Genomic DNA, 21,553 nt, shown 5'->3' with positions numbered 1-21,553 from the left:
GCGGCGCGTAATCGTGAACCTTGTCAATACGCATGAAGGTTGATATTGGGCTGTAGCCGCGCGCGTCATATGACGTCTTTGGCGGTCAAAAGGTTAAGAAAGGTAAGCAAAGTCAAATACTTAAGAAAACTGCGTTGGGAAAATGGGAGCTAAAATCCACCAGTTCTGCTGTGGTAGGTACTATGATCGAAGGCTCTCATTGCCCCCAAATCCTCCGAGTAAAAAATTAAAATGCTATGAAAATATATGATTTGTAGTACATTGAGAAGAAGCGACAAAGGTTAAATATACATAGTCATATATTTCGTGTAAATACAAAACAGTACGTATATTCAACGCTCATCATCAATGATGAAATTAATATTTATTACCTATAACCGCGGGGATAAAACCAAACATTCGTCTCTTGCAACTAATATCGGGCCACTACGATGTTGCTTATAGGAGGCAAGCCTGAATGACGTTTGCATAAATACGATAATTGTGTAAGGGCCTGTTTCAGATTGTCCAAGTAACTGCCAGATATATTTCCTGCAAAACTTAGCACTTTATATAAATATAGCACTACCAGTTACGCTTGTATGAAGATTGTGAAACACCAACGATGATTTTATTCGTCAGATAAGCTTATTCCGAACTTTACTTGGAAATTGTGAAACAGGCCCGAAGTCTATATCTTTCAATTCGATTCAAATATTTATTTCATAAACAATACAGTAGTGTTTCAGTATATTTGTATGCTAGCTTATATTAGGTAGTCATACAATACAGTACAATAGATTAAGAACATACACTAAAAAAAATACAAACATCACTAAAATGTCAAAAAGCTACACAAAAAATTACAGCCATCACTACAAATGTAAACACGTCAAAAATTCATGGCATGTACGATGTCAATTACATATAAAGCTGGCCATACACACTAGGGTATACCTGCGCAGTTTTATCAACTGCACAGGCAAAACGGAGCGTGTGTGGCATTCGATTTCGTCCAGTTGAACTGTAAAGGCAAAATTGCGCAAGTATTAGTAGTAGCTTAATCGGAAACCATATTTAAAATAGATTTAAAAAAGAATGGATATATGTATTATAGGTTTATATCCTTGAAATATTTCATTAAAACTATAAAAATAGCCTTCTAACAGCAAAGTCCTTAATTTAGTTATAAATTCCACGTGTGATGCGATAATTTTTAAGTAAATTGGAAGTTTGTTGTTTATATGCCTTAATAGCCTAATATTGCGTAGACTAATTGTTGTTTTAAGGTTTTTTTTCCTCGAACATAACAATTATATTGACACAGCTGTCATTAACCGCCTGCTCCAGTTACCCCCGCTCCCCTAAATCCCAAAGTAAAAAAGTAGTAAGTAAAGTCACGATCTAAATTTTAAACTAATTATATTATGTTTTGATCAGTATAAAACAAGCTTTCAAATCGTGGCAAACTTTTATTATTACAAGCTTTGTATTCCAGTTTATCAGTCAAAACCTTTGTGACAGAGTTGTGAGAGAGATTAAGTACTTGCAAAGGGTGGATTGTGTTCACTGTTTTACATAAATTTAAGCTATTTTAGAAGATATTGATTTTTCTTTGTTAATTTGTATAACATGTATTATTTTTATAATTATTATTTTTTTTTTGTTTTTTTTTTTTACTTAATTATTAATTTAAGCTATTTTATAAGATATTGTGTTTTCTTTGTTAATTTGTAGGAAAGTATGTATACATGAGTTATTTTTATAAAGATATTTTTTTTGTTTTTTTTTGTATTTTTTGGTAATAATGTTTCGTTTTATTTATTATTATTTTATAGTAATTTTTTATTTAAACAATACAGGTATTTTTTTGTCATATTTTTTGTTTTTGTTTATTTTTTAATCATTTTTGTTTGATTTATTTTGTTTCCATTTATTTCATAATTTTAATTATTTTACTTAATTTTTATTTTCATCATCATATATTCATATATGTTCTATGAATGTTAATTTAAGCTATTTTAAATAAAATTGTTTTTTTTTTCTATTCGTTAATTTGTAGGAAAGTTTATACATATTTATTTTATATACGCATTTCATTTTTTTCTTATTATTCATCATTTTTATTTTTTATAAATATATATTGTCTTTTATACACCGCGTTTTTATTGAATTCCGTTAACTTCGGGGTATCAGTAAGATCTTATCTCCGAAATGGAGTTAAGTAGAATAACGGTGTCTTTGAGAAAGTTACTTAATTTAAGCTCAGGGATGCACCCTTGAAATTAACGGCAATAAAAAAAAAACACGGTATTATATTATTATTGTTACTTAATATTTTTTTCTTTCATTTAATATTTACTTTTCTTAAAACCTATTTTATTGTATACTACTGAATTGATGTAATAATTAGGTTTTATTATCGCATTTAATTATTTATAAATACTACATTTTATTTCTTATTAAATATATGTATTTTTCATATATATTTTTTTTATTGGGATTGCTTTAATAGTAAAACTCTTTACGGCTTAGAATGTTCATGTGCTATGAAACGATATTTCATAGTAATAATATTTAGTAATATATTAAACATTTGACAAATTTCACGAATTCCGTAGTCAATTTCACTTGTATACAAATATTATATTTTTATAGAACTACATGACTATTAAGAACTATTTTCACATTATATATATTTCAGATATGGATAGAACCCATGGAGTTTACGGAAAAAGAAGCGTATGAATGATTTTTGCAGCCTCTCATACATAAGAGTGTACGTACTGATGTTTACGCAGGCTCCATATTGTCGCGATGGATTCAAGTCAGCTTCGAACATATGCGTTGCCTTAGTATATACTAAGGGTATTTTGCGAGTTTAATATTTACATATTTGTGACAAATTTAGTTGTAAATTAATGTCTCGCCTGACAAATTAGGGCGATTGATTATGGAAGCTGTTATTCTGCGACCAGGTGCAGCATTGAAAATCAATGTTACATGTGACATGTTAGGGCAATTCGTTAGTGTAGCTGTTATTGATGAATCAGGTCCAGCATTGAAAAAAAATGCAACGTTTGACATATTGGCGCAGTTGGTTATTCTAACTGTTATTGTTGCACCAGGTTGATCGTTGAATATAAAATTAACATTTGTCATGCTAGGGCAATTGGTTATTGTAACTGATCTTGTTCCACCAGGTCCATTATGGTATAGAAAATTAACATTTTTCATATTAGGGCTATTGGTTATTGCAACGGATCTTAATAGCTGTATAGGCTGAGAATATGTTACACCAAGTGCAGACTGTGGTCTATCTCCAATCTCGCGGCAGTGTACATTGGTGGTTGATAATGTTAATATAACGATTATATAATAAAGAAAATGCAGTGTGCTAGAAGATTTTGCGTGGGTATCAATCTTGATTTTCTCAGGACTGCAATGCTCAGTGTAAACTGGAGGGTCACGGGAGTCTGGCTGTAGATCTGTGTAAAGTGACTGATGTTGCTGGTGTGATGCTGAAGAGGCGTGTTGTACATCCTCACCATTGACGCCCAAGGTCAACGCGTCCTGCAAAAAGGTTGAAAGTGAATACACTAGCATGTATAATATGTAATAAAGTTTTCTCTACATAATGATGCATTGGGGTTACTCTTGGAGGCAAAGTGCGCAATGAGCATATAAGGGGGAGTTTCAAAGTGGCTCCAATAACCCATAAAATTTCCGAGGCTAGACTAAGATGGTACGGCCACGTAATGAGAAGACCACACGATCACGTGGTTAAAAAGTGCCTTTCCATCGCTACAAAAAAGAGGGGAAGTGGAAGGCCCCAAACAACTTGGATGACGAATGTCCGAAAGGATATGAAAGTGTTGGGACTCCACGAACAAGACACCCAAGAAAGGAGCAAATGGCGTCGCATGATTGGGAAAGCCGACCCCGCGTAACGGGAAAAAGGCGAGGCAGAAGAAGAAGAATAAGAATGATGCCATTGCAATCATGGCAATGGCCGAAAATTACATTACCGAATGTCATTTCGCAACCAATAATTCGCATAATTTCATTTTTGCCGAATGACTGGCAACTCAACACAATAACTATTTTCATTACCCAACCTAACTGTTAGAACCTGTATGTTTGGCTAACAACACCAAAACTACACTTTTTAAATGGCAACGTTTTAGGTAACAGAATCGCTTCGTAAGTCTAAAACAAAATATAGAAGGTAATTTAACATCGTACGATGCAAAAGAAGTCGGTTCTGGTCGCTGTTTGGTCGTAGTTGACCTAACAGGCTCCTCCTCCTCGATTCGCTCGTCGTCGCACCTATCTAGACTCTAGACTCTGTCAAATGACTAGGCGTTATTGTATTAAAAATAGTTACCCAATTAAATTATTTTGCAAGTGAAATATTTTCCAAATATTGTGTCATAATAATGATCTACATAACAATAATTCTACCGAGTAAAACCAAGTAAAGTATAACGTTACGTGTAGGGGAGGTACCCTAAAAAAAATATTTTTAGATTTTATTGTACGACTTTGTCGGTTTTATTGATTTATATGTCCATGCCAAATTTTAATTTTTCTAGCACTAACGACCACGGAGCAAAGCCTCGGACAGACAGACACACGGACATGGCGAAACTATAAGGGTTCCTAGTTGACTACAGAACCTTAAAAAGGGCTATAAGTTTGCATCGCGAACGAAAATTTTTGTAATTAGTGATCTTGAAATGTCGTAAAAAGACAATAATAGGAAACAAGAAAAGTGATTTCAGCATTTTTAGAAATTAATTCCCCAAGAACTCCCTTGGGGAATATTATATTGGGCGGGTAACTACTCGTAAAACTAAAATGGCGTTCATTGAAAGTTTGTATTAATCCCCTCAATTGGTGAAAAAGAAGTTTGCATTCGATTGGAATAGTGGACTTGAAAATCTTCTTAAGGGATTGAGAGGGATTATATCGAGAAAAATTTTGTTCACTTAGGGGCTTGAAACTTCTTTTTTTTTATACCACGACGGTGGCAAACAAGCATACGGCCCGCCTGATGGTAAGCAGTCACCGTAGCCTATGGACGCCTGCAACATCAGAGGCATTACATCCGCGTTGCCGACCCTTTAAAAACCTGTACACTCCTTTTTTGAAGAACCCCATACTGTAGCCCCTCGGGAAAACCTCGGCAGGAAGCTCATTCCACAGCCGATGCGTTCGCCGGAAGAAATTGCTCTTAAACCGCACAGATTCAGACCTAAATCTACCAAAACGACCTATGCTATGCGCCCAAAAACCTATAATGCCATTCCTGAACAAATTGCCACTATATCAAATGATAATTCATTTTATAATAAATTAAAAAAAGCGGCCAAGTGCGAGTCGGACTCGCCCATGAAGGGTTCCGTACCATTTATGACGTATTAAAAAAAAAACTACTTACTAGATCTGGTTCAAACCAATTTTCGTTGGAAGTTTGCATGTTAATGTATATCATATATTTTTTTTAGATTTTTCATTCTGTTATTTTAGAAGTTACAGGGGGGGGACACATTTTTTCACTTTGGAAGTGTCTCTCGCGCAAACTATTCAGTTTAGAAAAAAATTATATTAGAAACCTCAATATCATTTTTAAAGACCTATCCATAGATACCCCACACGTATGGGTTTGATGAAAAAAGATTTTTTGAGTTTCAGTTCTAAGTATGGGGAACCCCCAAAATTTATTGTTTTTTTTCTATTTTTGTGTAAACATCATAATGCGGTTTATAGAATACATCTACTTACCAAGTTTGAACAGTATAGCTTTTATAGTTTCGGAAAAAAGTGGCTGTGACAGAATCGTACAGACAGACGGACATGACGAATCTATAAGGGTTCCGTTTTTTGCCATTTGGCTACGGAACCCTAAAAATGGCTAATTGACAACGCCTTTTATGACATTGATGAAATATTGCAAATGTAGAACATGGTAAAATATTATATTTAGTTTTTAAATTGTAACTTTATTGAACACATTATGTGAATATTTTTATATTATTATCTAGGTGTTAGTATTAACTAAAATCCGCTTAATTTCATTTCACTAATTGTAATTTTGACATGTAATGTATGTGTACAGTCAACCAATTTAAATCCTAGGCCACTATAGAACCTTTTCGCATTAACAACTCTATACATGACATGCATCACTCAATAAGCACTGTCGTAGAAGTAATTATGACATGGTTCTATAGTGGCCTAGGAATCAAATTGGTTGACCGTACATTATTAATAATAAATATGAATATGTATGTTGTTTAATTTCAAACGTTCAAAAAAACAATATTAATTGCTTTAGTATGTATTTAGTGTTAGTTAAGTACATTACTATTTACCCTATATAACAGGGTTCGTGTGAACACTGGCTGTAAAATGATTTTTGTACCTGCCTAAGACCATATGTAGCATATGGGTATTAATGCAATAAATGAATTATTAATTATAACATTCAAGAATTAATCAAGTCTTTTGAGTTATTTCTGCCTCGCACTGCTAAACTGTGGAATGAACTGTCGCCTGCGGTATTTCCGGACCGATACGACCTTCTAACCTTCAAGAAAAGAGCGTACTCCCATCTTAAAGGCCGGCAACGCACTTACAACCCCTCTGGTGTTGCAGGTGTCCATGGGCGGCGGTAATCGCTTACCATCAGGTGATCCGTCTGCTCGTTTGCCTCCTCTACCATAAAAAAAAAAGTCTATTGTTATGTTATGGTAAAAACATAACAATAGACTTGATTTTAAAGAAATAAAGAAAGTCTTGGAGTATTTAACATCTGTAGATGCCTTTAAGAGTTTATATACTCCTCTGACAAAAACCTTGCCCAATGGTCATATGTATTGTATGGACAGCCGTTTATCTGACATGGCTATTTGTACATTACGTACAAATAATACATTTAAATAAAAAATAAAAAAAATAAAAATAAAAATCATTTATTTCAGACCGATAAGATCCATAAACGACATTTGACGTGCCCCTCCCCCGCAAAAATCAGCAGACTGTTTTGTACAGAAAATTACAAACAAGGCGTCTCCAGGTGCAAGTACAAAGTGATATAATAATATGCAATGCACTGTGGTATATGGCGTGTTACGTCAAAAATAAAAATGCCGTGTTACGTCAAAAATAAAAATACCGTTTTACGTCAAAAATAAAAATGCCATGTTACGTTATAAATAAAAATGCCGTGTTACGTCATAAATAAAAATGCCGTGTTTCGTCAAAAATAAAAATGCCGTGTTACGTCAAAAATAAAAAATATCATGTCATTATTATCCTAATTAGTAATTGTTTAGGCATTTACTATGTCTAGACTGCAATCATGGGTAAACAGCTACTTATCTGTACCTATATGCATGATTGTAGTCTAGACAGTAATAGATTAACTAAACTATTAATCATTATTCAGTTATCACTCCTGAAACAGTAACTATCTATAACCTACAATCTTCTTATCAGTTGTTTACTCAATTTTCTGTGATTTGTTTTTGTGTTATTGTCGTACAAGTGCATCTTTATCACTTACAAATGCAATAGATATTAGAGATAAATGCATGTGTTTAATTATTTGATATCTATAATCTTATTGACTTTAGCTTTTCGTAACTCTAAAGGAGGCCAATTATATGTATTAAACATGTTAGGTATAACATAATTTAAAAACGATTATGAAAATTAAGTATAAACTAAATAAATAAATAAATATTATAGGACATTATTACACAAATTGACTAAGTCCCACAGTAAGCTCAATAAGGCTTGTGTTGAGGGTACTTAGACAACGATATATATAATATATAAATATTTATAAATACTTAAATACATAGAAAACACCCATGACTCAGGAACACATATTCATGCTCATCACGCGAATAAATGCCTTTACCAGGATTTGAACCCGGGACCATCAGCTTCGTAGGCAGGGTCACTACCCACTAGGCCAAACCGGTCGTCAGGTGTCGTGTCATTTTCAATATCAGTAATAGACCTATGGCCATGTTTTTAGGGTTCCGTACCAAAAATGTACAAAAGGAACCCTTATGGTACGACTCTGTCCGTCCGTTTGTCACATCGCTAAATATCTCGAGAATTACTAATTAGGATAATAATGACATGATATTTTTTATTTTTGACGTAACACGGCATTTTTATTTTTGACGAAACACGGCATTTTTATTTATGACGTAACACGGCATTTTTATTTATAACGTAACACGGCATTTTTATTTTTGAGCTTTTTCAAATGATAGCCAGTAAGTAGATAGTCACTAGACTTTGAAATTTTGCCCCCTCTTCATATTGGGCGTTTTCCATAGTTAATAAAGATAAAATAATAATTCTTTTCATGTGTCTTTGTTAGCATTGTTTAGGGGTCATCCATTAATTACATCACACTATTGTTTTGGTTTTTTGACCCTCCCCCCTCCTTGTCACACTTGGTCACATTTGGCAAACCCCTACCCCCCTGGTGTGACGTCACATTTTTGGCATTTTTTTTCAACAAAATCGGCGAATCGAATTACATATACTATTAATATTTTATCCAAATATTGTTGACAGAAGAAATATTAGTAATTATAACACAAAACAAAGAAAATTAACCATATGCGAATCGGTCCGCGCGATCTCGCCAACTATTACATAAACCCTAGAGGTTTTCAATAGTGGCTTTTTGTGTTAAACCTTGTTTCAAAATTAATAGTTAATAATAAAAATAAAAATAAACTACATAAGCTATCGATTTGAAATTTGGAATCGTTATAAGGGGTCATCCATTCATTACATCACACGTTTAGGGAGAGGGAGGGGGTCAAGAAAATGTGACATGTTGTGACAAGAGGGTAGGGGGACTCACAAACTTTGTGACGTCACTTTAACTACATCAGTATTAGTTTAATTTTTTTATTCGCTGTACAGTTAAATAACGAGTTTTTGGAACGATAATCGTTTTATGCGGTTAATTGTCTTTGTTTTGTGTTATAATTATATTAATAGTATATGTAATTCGATTCGCCAATTTCATTGAAAAAAATGCCAAAAATGTGACGTCACACCAGGGGGGTAGGGGTTTGCCAAATGTGACCAAGTGTGACAAGGAGGGGGAGGGTCAAAAAACCAAAAAAATAGTGTGATGTAATTAATGGATGACCCCTAAACAATGCTAACAAATACACATGAAAAGAATTATTATTTTATCTTTATTAACTATGGAAAACGCCCAATATGAAGAGGGGGCAAAATTTCAAAGTCTAGTGACTATCTACTGGCTATCATTTGAAAAAGCTCAAATTGTATATTTCAAAACATTTTCTCATAGTGCAATATTTATGAGAACACCTATTTTCCATGTCCATAGTTTCGCCATGTCCGTCTGTCTGTCTGTCTGTCTTTCTGTCAGAGGCTTTGCTCCGTGGTCGTTAGTGCTAGAAAGCTGAAATTTGGCATGGATATATAAATCAAATAAAGCCGACAAAGTCGTACAATAAAATCTAAAATTTTTTTTTTTTAGGGTACCTCTACACGTAAAGTGGGGGTAATTTTTTTTTACTTCAACCCTACAGTGTGGGATATCGTTGGAAAGGTCTTTCAAAACTAATAGGGGTCTTCATCAAACATTTTTTGATAAAGTGAATATAATCGGAGATAATCGCTCCGAAAGTTATGGCGTTAAATAAATATATTTTCTTTCTTTCTTTCAATTTATTTCTTGAAAAGTAGGTAACATAACTGGCTTAACACTACAGAACATGTTCATCGCCTCTTCATGCCAGGACCAAGTTTCTACGATTGTTTTTTACATGTTTCGTATAAATTATATGTACAAAAGTCGCGACAAAAAAACAGGATGAAAATATACAAAACAACAAAAAAAGACAAAAAACAAAACAAAAGACAGGATGAAAAAAAAAAATAGTAGCCGAGATAAAAGACACATTATACCTAATATATCTCAATTTAGAGAAGAATGTCTGCGCCGCGCTCTTTTACGAATAGCTCACGTGCAAGTCGCCGGCAGCAAAAGTCAGTGGTTGTCAAACTTTTGTTGAGTAGACATAATAAATTTGCCAAACCTGTTACAAAATGTTGTGCGGCCGCTGTGTGTAGCAGTGTACACTGCTAAATTGGTTTTTTTTTTGTGCTGGTGTGCCGAACAGAGTTACCATAAACTAGGTAAAGACCGCAGATCTTTATGGAAATGTACGTGTACGTTGCTGGCGACTTCCAGCGCTGATCTTCCGATAAGACCATCCGGTGAAACAAACACGACAGGTAAAAATAATAACAACAAAATGAATATCTGCATTGTGGTACTTACTAAGGCTACTTTATCTCCACCCTTCTTCAGCTGGTCAAATAAAAACTGTGGGTACGACAAGCGGACTGGAATTTGGCGTTCCTCCAGCCCGTAAACAATATTGTTGTGTATAGACATAGCCATTTTCCTTTATTTAATATACTTCGGCCAGTGGACAGATGTGAACTAGCCTAACCGAGTAAATTTAATTAAAGATTTAATACTTTACACTTGCTTATATAGACTGATTTCGATAAAAATATCGATATATCGGATAACGCTGGATAAGTTTAGCAAAGTATGGAAAAGTATAACAGATAAGGATAGCAACTGTAGCGTATGCACTCAGATTGGGACACAGGGTGGTTTAAATTGAACAATTATTTAGTATTTATGTACCGTTGGACCCACGCATATAGTCTCTCCTTAATAAATATTTCTATTTTATTTTGTGTCCGCTACTGTTGTATAATATGTCTATTTTTTTTTTATCTGCTAGGTTAAGTCCTTCATTTTGATATGCTACTTCCGGTTCGGAAAGAAACGTTAACCTCAGCCCGGAGAAGAACCGGCGTAAGAAACTCGGTGCGGTGTGGATGTATTTCACAATTATTACAACAATACATATTTTTCATCAACACTACTGAACTTTTAACCTATATGCAGTTAATATTTTACTTTTATAATATTTTCATGTCATTCTCTCTCCTCTCTCCTTTTGTGGTTTTTAACCTTCCGAACGCCAAGAAAACCGTAACTAACTAAAGGCATCGTAACTATGTGCCAACAGCACCACGAACAACTAGTTACCACCGCGAGTGTTTAAAGTGACGTTTCAAAATAACCTAAATGAATTAGGATACATTTTCATAACGCAAAAAGACATTTTTAATTTTTTTATTTTAATGTTCATTACATGCGTGGCATCTCGCCAGTACTTAGTTGGAGACGTACTATAAACTCAATAGTGGGCAGAGTACGAGCCCAATTCCAAAGAATAACCGCAAATCGATGTACAGTTTAGCTCTTTGGCACACGCATACTAGAGGTCAAAACAAAATGTTAAATCTTAAAAAACCAAGTGCTGAGTCATATTTTTTTCTATGGTAAAACCAAACTGAAACTTATCGCGTGTGGTATCATATGAAAGGATTTTTTGTGGCGATTCGATAAATATAATATATCATTTTTTCAGCCATTTTTTTATAAAACAAAAATAATTTCCAAAAATAAACAAGTTTGGGCCCTTCAGATACGATATGGCTGATTTTTTTTGTACAATATTCCTCAAATGATGTGATATCTTCCTATTTAACCACAATAAAGCAATTTTGAAAATAATTTCATTTAATATCTTTAAAAAAAAAAAAACAATATTACTAAGTGACAAAGTTCTACTTCAGTACCTATTTTACGAGATTTATGGAACAACTGCAGATATGGTACATATTAATCATAGAATACGTAATATCCATGTATCCAACGGGGAACACCTTTTTAGGGTTCCGTAGCCAAATGGCATAAAACGGAACCCTTATAGTTTCGCCATGTCCGTCTGTCTGTCTGTCTGTCTGTCTGTCCGAGGCTTTGCTCCGTGGTCGTTAGTGCTAGAAAGCTGAAATTTGGCATGGATATATAAATCAATAAAGCCGACAAAGTCGTACAATAAAATCTAAAAATTTTTTTTTTTTAGGGTACCTCCCCTACACGTAAAGTGGGGGTGAAATTTTTTTTTCGCTTCAATTCTAGAGTGTGGGGTATCGTTGGAAAGGTCTTTCAAAACTAATAGGGGTTTTCAAGAAACATTTTTTGATAAAGTGAATATATTCGGAGATAATCGCTCCGAAAGAAAAAAAAAATGTGTCCCCCCCCCTCTAACTTTTGAACCATAGGTCCAAAAAATATGAAAAAAATCGTGGAAGTAGAACTTAAGAAAGACATTAAATGAAAATTATAGCGGACATGATCAGTTTAGTTGTTTTTGAGTTATCGCAAAAAGTTTTCCCTTCATAGTAAAAAGCCTTATTTTAATTAGGTACTGATTATGCAAATTTGCCTATTTGTTTATCTCAGGTGAAAGGTAGCGTTTCATCCCTTGGTTAACAATTTACTATACTTTAAGCTCCAGTTTAGCTTATTGTGCCTGTAGACTATAGATGGTGAAAGGGGTGCAGGGAAGAAGAGTAGCAGGAGAAAAACAAGTAGGTATACGAAAATGAAATAGCTATAGCGGCCGCGAGGGACAGCGTCTGTGTGTGACAGTGGTCAGTTAGCAACTGATTTGGCTTCGATACAGGTACGTATGCATCTATGTATGTATATATAACGTTGCATGTCGCTCGTGCTCACTATTCAATGCGTAAGTATAGATTTATTTATATAAGAAGTACATCATCATACAAAATAGGTAAGTAAAAAAGGTATATATAGATATAAGTATAGGTAAGTATTAGTTTTAAGTTTCTTTTTCAGATTCTGTCATCTACAATCTCCCGCCCAGTACTGCTTCGGCAGTACTCACACTGGTAGGAGTACAATGCGAGCTGCTGGTCTCACTAACACTCGGGATTTTGTTTTTACATGGACTGTCTTCACTCGCCAGTCGTCCGTCCTTTATATTAGTTGTAGCTAAGCGCGCCGCTGATAGCGATGATATGCGCTTTCTAATTCCGAACGCGGTATAGATAATCTTTTCATTGATGAAATTTTATTTTTGCATGCGATAAAGGACACGCACACATCTCTGTTCGCATTCACAAGCCTCCAGTATGCAACAGCTGCGAAGGCGGTCGGCGCTGCATCACAAAACAAATGAAGTTCCAGAATGCAAGTTGTCTCTTTCGCACTCGTTATAAAATTCGCAGACGTAGTAAAATACCATCTTGGTATGTTGAGGTGCACAACACCCTTTAGGTCGGTGATCCAGTGTTTAAATTCAATAAATAGTTCCTCAGATATTTTATCGTCCCACGATAGGGCGGTCTTCCAGATAGACTTTAGTAATATTTTTCCTTTTATTGTTACAGGTGCCAATATACCAAATATATCATAAATTGACATGGTGATGCGTAAAATTTCTCGCTTAGTCGGCGTTTTCTTGAATTTCAGGATGTCTTCGGGTATATTTTTAAAAGACACATCGACTGCCAAAGTATCATGCGCTGGATCCCATAATAATCCCAAGGTTCGCTGAGTTTTATTTTCGCCATCCACCAACAAACTTCCTCCGTTAGTACTTAATTGATCTTTAGGTAAGTGTGACAAAACATTTTTGTTGTTACTTGTCCATCCACGTATCTCAAATCCTCCGAATTTATGCACCGTAGAAACAACGTCAATAATATTTATCGCTTCGCTTTCTGTGGGCAGCGAGTCTATGAAATCGTCTACGTAATGACTATGCATAATAGCTCGGACGGCGTTAGTCTTTGTTTCGGAGAATTGTTGAGCATTCTTATCTCTTATAAATTGTGCAATAAATGGGCTGCAATTTCCTCCAAATAAAAGTGACGTCATAATATATTGTTTTATTGGTTGATCTTGACTGTCGCGCCATAAAAATCTTAAGGCGTGTTGATCTTCTTCATTTTCCCTCTTTTTTGAAGTTACGCAGACACTTTCTAAGTTAAAATAATTTCTCACTGTTTCGTGCAATAACACATCTGCGTTGTAATTATCAGCGGGCTCGCTCGCATCAATAAATAAAACTGACGATTCATCACAACAGGTTTGCTCGGCCGGCGACAACACGGCTGACGCACATGTACTTACAGGGGCGGCGCGCGCGCCGGGCAGGCCGCGGTTATCGTAGGTAAGGCGGCCAGCTTCATCAACAATAGGTGATGCGCCTGATTTGCCAAGAGGGAGCGAGCGATAATGATGCGCACGCGAGGGAGAGTGAGACACGAATAGGATGTCGCTTGCAGTGCGTTTCTTTGACGAGTCTTGATTTATAGGGCCGTGCACACACCATCCTAAAACAGTTAACGTAGCACAAGGTTCGTTCCATTTACGCGAAATTATTTTTAGAGGCATAATTAGGTGATAATAATCTTGTCCAATCAATAGTTCCGGTTTCACATCCGTATTTTGATAATAGTAGTTAATTAATTCACTTAAGTGTTCGTAGTTTTTAATGTTTATTTTAGATAATTTTTGCACTGGTATATTCAGCTCCGACATTTTTCGAGCACGTAATTCAAAACATTCATTGTCCACGTTTGATATTTTTAAGTCCACTAGTTCCGATTTGCACAAGATTTCTCCAGAGTTCCAAGCACCACGTAAACGCAAATTTTGAGTTTTTCCAGTCAACCCCACTCGATTTACCACGTTTTCCGAAATCAATGAAATTGCCGCACCGTCGTCTAAAAAGGCGTGCGTTGTGATCACACCCTTAGGACCGTGAACATTGACACGAACAACTTTTAAAAGTACTTTGTTGTTATTATCACTAACGTTCGCCACAATACTGTTCTCAGACGCGGGCTCACTTTCGGGCTGTGAGGATTGGGAATCGTCTTCAGGCTCCACCTGGTCCAAATCCTTGTCTTCAGCGATAACATCAACGGCATGAACTTGCTTCGGGGTTTGTTTGTTGATAGGGTAATGAAGTAGTGCATGGTGTGGCTGTGCGCAACCGTCCTTGTCGCACATCGGCGCTCGGCAGGTTTCCTTATCATGATCAGCTGATAAGCATTTAAAACAAATCCCATTATTTCTCACAAAGTTCCATCGCTCTTTGCGTAATGATTTTTTAAATAGCCTGCAATTAATTAGGCTGTGAAAAGATAACTTGCAAAACTTGCATTTTTCTGTTTGTCGACTTGTCGTACAAACTGCATGTTGTTTAAATCCACTTTTATCAATACTGTAATTTATTTGCTGCATGTTTAGTAAACTGATACCAGATTCAGTAATTTTTGTAGCTTCTTCTGAGAGGAACTGTGATAATAATTCCAACTTTGTTAGCTTGATGTCGATTTTTATTTCTTTTTGTTTATAATAATAATCAGACCACTTAGTGAGTAAGGCCGTCGGTAACTTTGATAAGACGATTGTACAAATACTGACGCCTTTTAGGTACTCATCTCGGTTGAGCGTTTTTACTGCTGCCATGAAGTTTTTAATTTTTATTGAAAATTTCACAATGTCTCCAATATAATCTTGAGGCAAAGCAGGTAACTTCTTGATATCATTCATGATTTTATTTATGATTAATTCTGGGTTTCCAAATTGCAGTTGGAGGGTTGCCATGATGGTGTCGGGCGACGAACCGCTGGTAAGTAACGCCACTACTGCTTCTCGTGCCGCGCCGACGAGGCACTTCCTCAAACGCCACATATTTTCTTTAGCACTGTAATTACAGAGTTCTGTAGATTCATCAAAGGATTGTTTGAAGTTTAGCCACTCCATAGCATCACCAGAGAAGGTAGGTAGTTCTCGCGGTGTACTCAAACGACTGATTAAATTATTATTTTGTTTGCAGGTGGAAGCTGTGAGATCCTTGAGGGCCTGCGCCAGCATAGACACGGTGGCTTCTGAATCGTTGGCGGCAAGCGCCGGCGGGCGGCCAGTGACGTCACCCTCCTCGCGAGCCTGTTGAAGCACTTGTTGACCTTGGTCGATCCACTTCTCAATTCCACTTCCATTATCCTTCTTTTCAGACTTCGACGACATGTGACTGTATTTTTCTTCCAAGGCTGCTAGATCTGCCGCTAATTTCTTTTGAACTAATTCCGACTGTATGCGAGCTAACTGTTCAGCAGCTTTTATTTTTAAATTTTTGCGTTCATCTAATAATAAACTCTTAAACGACGGAGATTTCTTCGACTTCGAGCGATTGCTACAGCGTGAACCGGATGGGTGTTGGGGCTCTTTATCAGCCGGGCTCAAAAACATTGTTGAAGTACCCTCTTCTGGCTCGGGTGCTACGTAAGTCTTGTCGAATTCCTTAACGTTTTTCTTCGAGTTTTCATCGGTAGACTCCTTAGTGAGTTGCTTCACATCACTTTCCTCCTTGTCCGCCTGTTTCATATCGCGTTCATGCTTTTCACGTTCTTTTTTAACGTTTCTGCGGGTGTTCACCATCTTGCGCGGCGGTCATAAAATTTCCAGATCCGGTTCGAAGACCACTTTGTAGACTATAGATGGTGAAAGGGGTGCAGGGAAGAAGAGTAGCAGGAGAAAAACAAGTAGGTATACGAAAATGAAATAGCTATAGCGGCCGCGAGGGACAGCGTCTGTGTGTGACAGTGGTCAGTTAGCAACTGATTTGGGTTCGATACAGGTACGTATGCATCTATGTATGTATATATAACGTTGCATGTCGCTCGTGCTCACTATTCAATGCGTAAGTATAGATTTATTTATATAAGAAGTACATCATCATACAAAATAGGTAAGTAAAAAAAAGGTATATATAGATATAAGTATAGGTAAGTATTAGTTTTAAGTTTCTTTTTCAGGTTTTGCCGTCTACAGTGCCGGAAGAGTAACTACGGAACCCTACACTGAGCGTGGCCCGACATGCTCTTGGCCGGTTATTAACCATTTATAGAGCCGCAGACCTAAAGGCAGGCCCAAGCTCAGATGGTTGGACGACGTATACCAGGATATCAGGACCTTAGGAGTGACAAGTTGGAGAAGGAAAGCCACTAATAGATCAGACTGGAGAGATTTGCTTGACTAGGCTAAGGCACCCGCGGCTGTAATGCCTCACACCACACCATGATGATGACTTCCCTACTAAAGCTTTTTAGGGTTCCGTAGCCAAATGGCATAAAACGGAACCCTTATAGTTTCGCCATGTCCGTCTGTCTGTCTGTCTGTCTGTCTGTCTGTCTGTCCGAGGCTTTGCTCCGTGGTCGTTAGTGCTAGAAAGCTGAAATTTGGCATGGATATATAAATCAATAAAGCCGACAAAGTCGTACAATAAAATATATAAAAAATTTTTTTTTTTAGGGTACCTCCCCTACACGTAAAGTGGGCGTGAATATTTTTTTTTTTTTCGCTTCAACCCTAGAGTGTGGGGTATCGTTGGAAAGGTCTTTCAAAACTAATAGGGGTTTTCAAGAAACATTTTTTGATAAAGTGAATATATTCGGAGATAATCGCTCCGAAAGAAAAAAAAAATGTGTCCCCCTCCTCTAACTTTTGAACCATAGGTCCAAAAAATATGAAAAAAATCGTGGAAGTAGAGCTTAAGAAAGACATTAAATGAAAACTATAGCGGACATGATCAGTTTAGCTGTTTTTGAGTTATCGCAAAAAGTTTTCCCTTCATAGTAAAAAGACTTACTTTAATTAGATACTGATTATGTAAATTTGCCTATATGTTTAACTCGCGTGAAAGGTACCGTTTCATCCCTTGGTTAACAATTTACTATACTTTAAGCTCCAGTTTAGCTTATTGTGACGGAAGAGTAACTACGGAACCCTGCACTGAGCGTGGCCCGACATGCTCTTGGCCGGTTTTACTTTTTTTTTACAAGCTTTTATTTACTTTCACCTGACCGTTGTCTGTTTGTACTTAATCAAATCTTGCAAGTTAAATTTGACCCACTTCCCGGTTTTCGATGAAGCTGAAAATTTGCATACATATGTAAGTCGGGTGACAATGCAATATTATGGTACCATCGAGATGATCTGATGATGGAGACAGGAGGTGGCCATAGGAACTCTGTGATAAAACAACGTAACCTAATTGTGTTTGGGGTTTTTAGAATGTGTCGATGAGTATTAGTTACTTGTGGAAAGAAAAGTACAGTCAGCGATAAAAGCTTGTACCAAAAATGAAATTTTTGCCAAAAACTTTTATTAAGAACTGCGTGTGCCCAACGTATTAACTGTACATCGATTCGCGTTTGAGAGCGGTGAATGAAAGATTATTGTTGATTTTGGATAAATTAAAAATACAGCGTCCTACACTACACCTACTTATATAGATAAGGAGGTAAAATGTTTCTTTTTGTCACTGAAAAGCAACATTTCATTCAATTCTTTATTTCATTAACAATACAGTATTGTGTTTGAGTTTTGTTACATGCTAACTTACATTAGGTAGTCGTACAGTCACGTCTCAAAATATCGATACGAAAAAAGTGCCAAAAATATATATACACTACCTTAATATATGGGTCATAAAGTCGTGTATACATATTTTTGACCCTTTTTTCGTATCGATATTTTCAGACGTCACCGTACAGTACAATACATTAGGAACGTATACTAAAAAAATACAAACATATGAAAAAAAGCTATACACTAAAACTACAGCTATCACTAACAAATGTCAAAAGGCTAGAGTACAGTCAGCATCAAAAGTAGCGGATCAATAACGCTTCATAAGTATCTACCATTCTGTAACAGCTTAACAAAAAGTGATGTGTTTAATATAGAACAACTAAGACTGTAAAAGAACGTTTGAACGCGAATTCTAGAAATTTATCTATATTTGGAAAAGTTATCCGGAATATCAGATACTTTTGGCGCGTTGTTTTGTTTGCTACTTTTGATGCTGACTGTACAATAATGAATATTAAGAAATATATAAAATTAGGAAAACACGTCAATAATTCATGGCATTTACGATGTCAATTAAAGCCTGACCAGTGATATATGATCACGCGCCATATTGCGGAATTTCATTGGAACTAAATGTTTCATACTAAACTGTACTGTCACCCTATACATGAAAATAACAGCGCCCTCTTGACAATGATCATATATTTCTGGTCGGGCTTTACATACAATCCAAAAATATAGGCAAAATAAATTTAAAAGAATGGATATAACATATTATAGGTTTATGTTCTTGAAATATTTCATTAATACTATAATAACCGGCCAAGAGCATGTCGGGCCACGCTCAGTGTAGGGTTCCGTAGTTACTCTTCCGTCACAATAAGCTAAACTGGAGCCTAAAGTATAGTAAATTGTTAACCAAGGGGTGAAACGGTACCTTTCACCCGAGTTAAAGAAATAGACAAATTTGCATAATCAGTACCTAATTAAAGTAAGTCTTTTTACTATGAAGGGAAAACTTTTTGCGATAACTCAAAAATAGCTAAACTGATCATATCCGCTATAGTTTTCATTTAATGTCTTTCTTAAGCTCTACTTCCACAATTTTTTTCATATTTTTTGGACCTATGGTTCAAAAGTTAGAGGGGGGGGGACACATTTTTTTTTTCTTTCGGAGCGATTATCTCCGAATATATTCACTTTATCAAAAAATGTTTCTTGAAAACCCATATAAGTTTTGAAAGACCTTTCCAACGATACCCCACACTCTAGGGTTAAAGCGAAAAAAAAAATTCACCCCCACTTTACGTGTAGGGGAGGTACCCTAAAAAAATTAAATTTTTAGATTTTATTTTACGACTTTGTCGGCTTTATTGATTTATATATCCATGCCAAATTGCAGCTTTCTAGCACTAACGACCACGGAGCAAAGCCTCGGACAGACAGACAGACAGACAGACAGACTGACATGGCGAAACTATAAGGGTTCCTAGTTGACTACGGAACCCTAAAAACAGCCTTCTAACAGCAAAGTCCTTAACTTAGTTTTAAATTCCACGTGTGATGTGATAATTTTTAGATGAACTGGAAGCATTTTGTACCTATGCCTTAAAAGCCTAATATTGCGTAGACTGCTACTTTAAGATTAGGACCACATTAAGACTAATTGTTGTTTAAAGGTTTTTTTATGGTAGAGCAGGCAAACGAGCAGACGGATCACCTGATGGTAAGCGATTACCGCCGCCCATGGACACCTGCAACACCAGAGGGGTTGTACGTGCGTTGCCGGCCTTTAAGATGAGAGTACGCTCTTTTCTTGAAGGTTTTAAAGTCGTATCGGTCCGGAAATACCGCAGGCGACAGTTCATTCCACAGTTTAGCTGTGCGAGGCACAAAGTTCCTGAAGAAACGCACAGTTGAGGACTGCCAACCATCTAAGTGGTGAGGATGGAAATGTTGTCGCGTAGTGCGATGGCGAAAATAAGCGGCAGGGATTAATCCGAACAATTCCTCAGACCACTCCCCGTTGTACATGCGATAGAAAATGCAGAGCGAGGCCACATCTCTACGCAGCGCCAAGACGTCAAGCCGATCCGAAATACACTGGCAGTCGACAATTCGAGTCGCTCTTCGTTGGATGCGGTCCAGAGGGAGAAGCTGATACTGGGGTGCCCCTGCCCATAGATGAGAGCAGTAATATATGTGCGGGCGCACCTGCGCCTTAAAAAGCTGTAGGCGTTGGGCCGGTGTGAAATACTGCCTCGATCTGTTGAGCACACAGGTTATTTTTCCTCAAACATAATTATATTGACACCGCAGTCATTACCCGCCCGCTCCTGTTTCCCACGCTCCCCTAAATACTGGTGATAAAACAACGTTCTAATAAATTAGGTTCATACTAATAAACAATTGTACCTGCCTATTTTATTAATATGACACTGATTTGGACTCCCTTTAGAAACGTAAAGTATAATTATATATCATAACCTTTGTAACAGTACCCCTAGTGTAAATAAATTCGATTTCCAAACGTGACGTACGCGTTTGCGTTTAGTCTCATTTTGTATTGGATTTCGAAACAGCGCGCCAAGCGGGACGTTTTGGAAACTCAAAATCCTATACAAAATGAGACTTAACGCAAACGCGTTCGTCACGTTATGATGCCGATCAAAGTTACACTAGGGGTACAGAACTTATTGCTTGACTGACTAAATACTTACAAAGGATGCATTTTGTTCACTGTTTTATATTACTTTAAGCTATTTTGTAAGATATTGTTTTTTTTCTTTATTAATTTGTAGAAAACTTTGTATATATACATATACATGTATTATTTTTATAAAGTTTTTTTTTTCTTTTGTTAAATTTTTCCCTTAGTCAATTTTACTTATATACGAATATTATATTTTATATAACTACATGACTATCTTTATTTGTCTTTATGTTTTACTTTTGACTCTCAATTGCTCAAAGGTTGACTGGAAGAGATCCCTTATAGGGACAAGTTCGCCTTTGTACATTGCCAACATTATTATTTTTTCCTTTTATTGTATCTTTATCTGTCCCTTATGCACAATAAAGTGTTTACATACATACATACATACTATTAAGAACTATTTTTACATTATCTCAAATTAATATTAAAGAGATGGATAGAACACATAGAGGTTACGGAAAAGGAAGCGAACGAATGATTTTTGCAAGCTCTTC

The 21,553-nt window shown here is 36.1% G+C and overlaps 1 long non-coding RNA gene across 1 annotated transcript; it reads right to left on the bottom strand.

The window, feature by feature from the left end:
* Positions 1-276: 276 nt before the first annotated feature.
* LOC133530042 (uncharacterized) lies at positions 277-10,919 on the bottom strand. The gene is made up of 2 exons (XR_009801251.1): positions 10,340-10,919; positions 277-3,552 (listed from the first exon to the last, which is right to left on the bottom strand). It is a non-coding gene; the product is annotated as an uncharacterized LOC133530042 (long non-coding RNA).
* Between the last annotated feature and the right edge of the window lie 10,634 nt (positions 10,920-21,553).

Source organism: Cydia pomonella, chromosome 22 (genome assembly GCF_033807575.1).
Source record: "Cydia pomonella isolate Wapato2018A chromosome 22, ilCydPomo1, whole genome shotgun sequence".
NCBI classification, from domain to species: Eukaryota; Metazoa; Arthropoda; class Insecta; order Lepidoptera; family Tortricidae; genus Cydia; species Cydia pomonella.
This window is presented reverse-complemented; position numbering and strand designations above follow the sequence as displayed.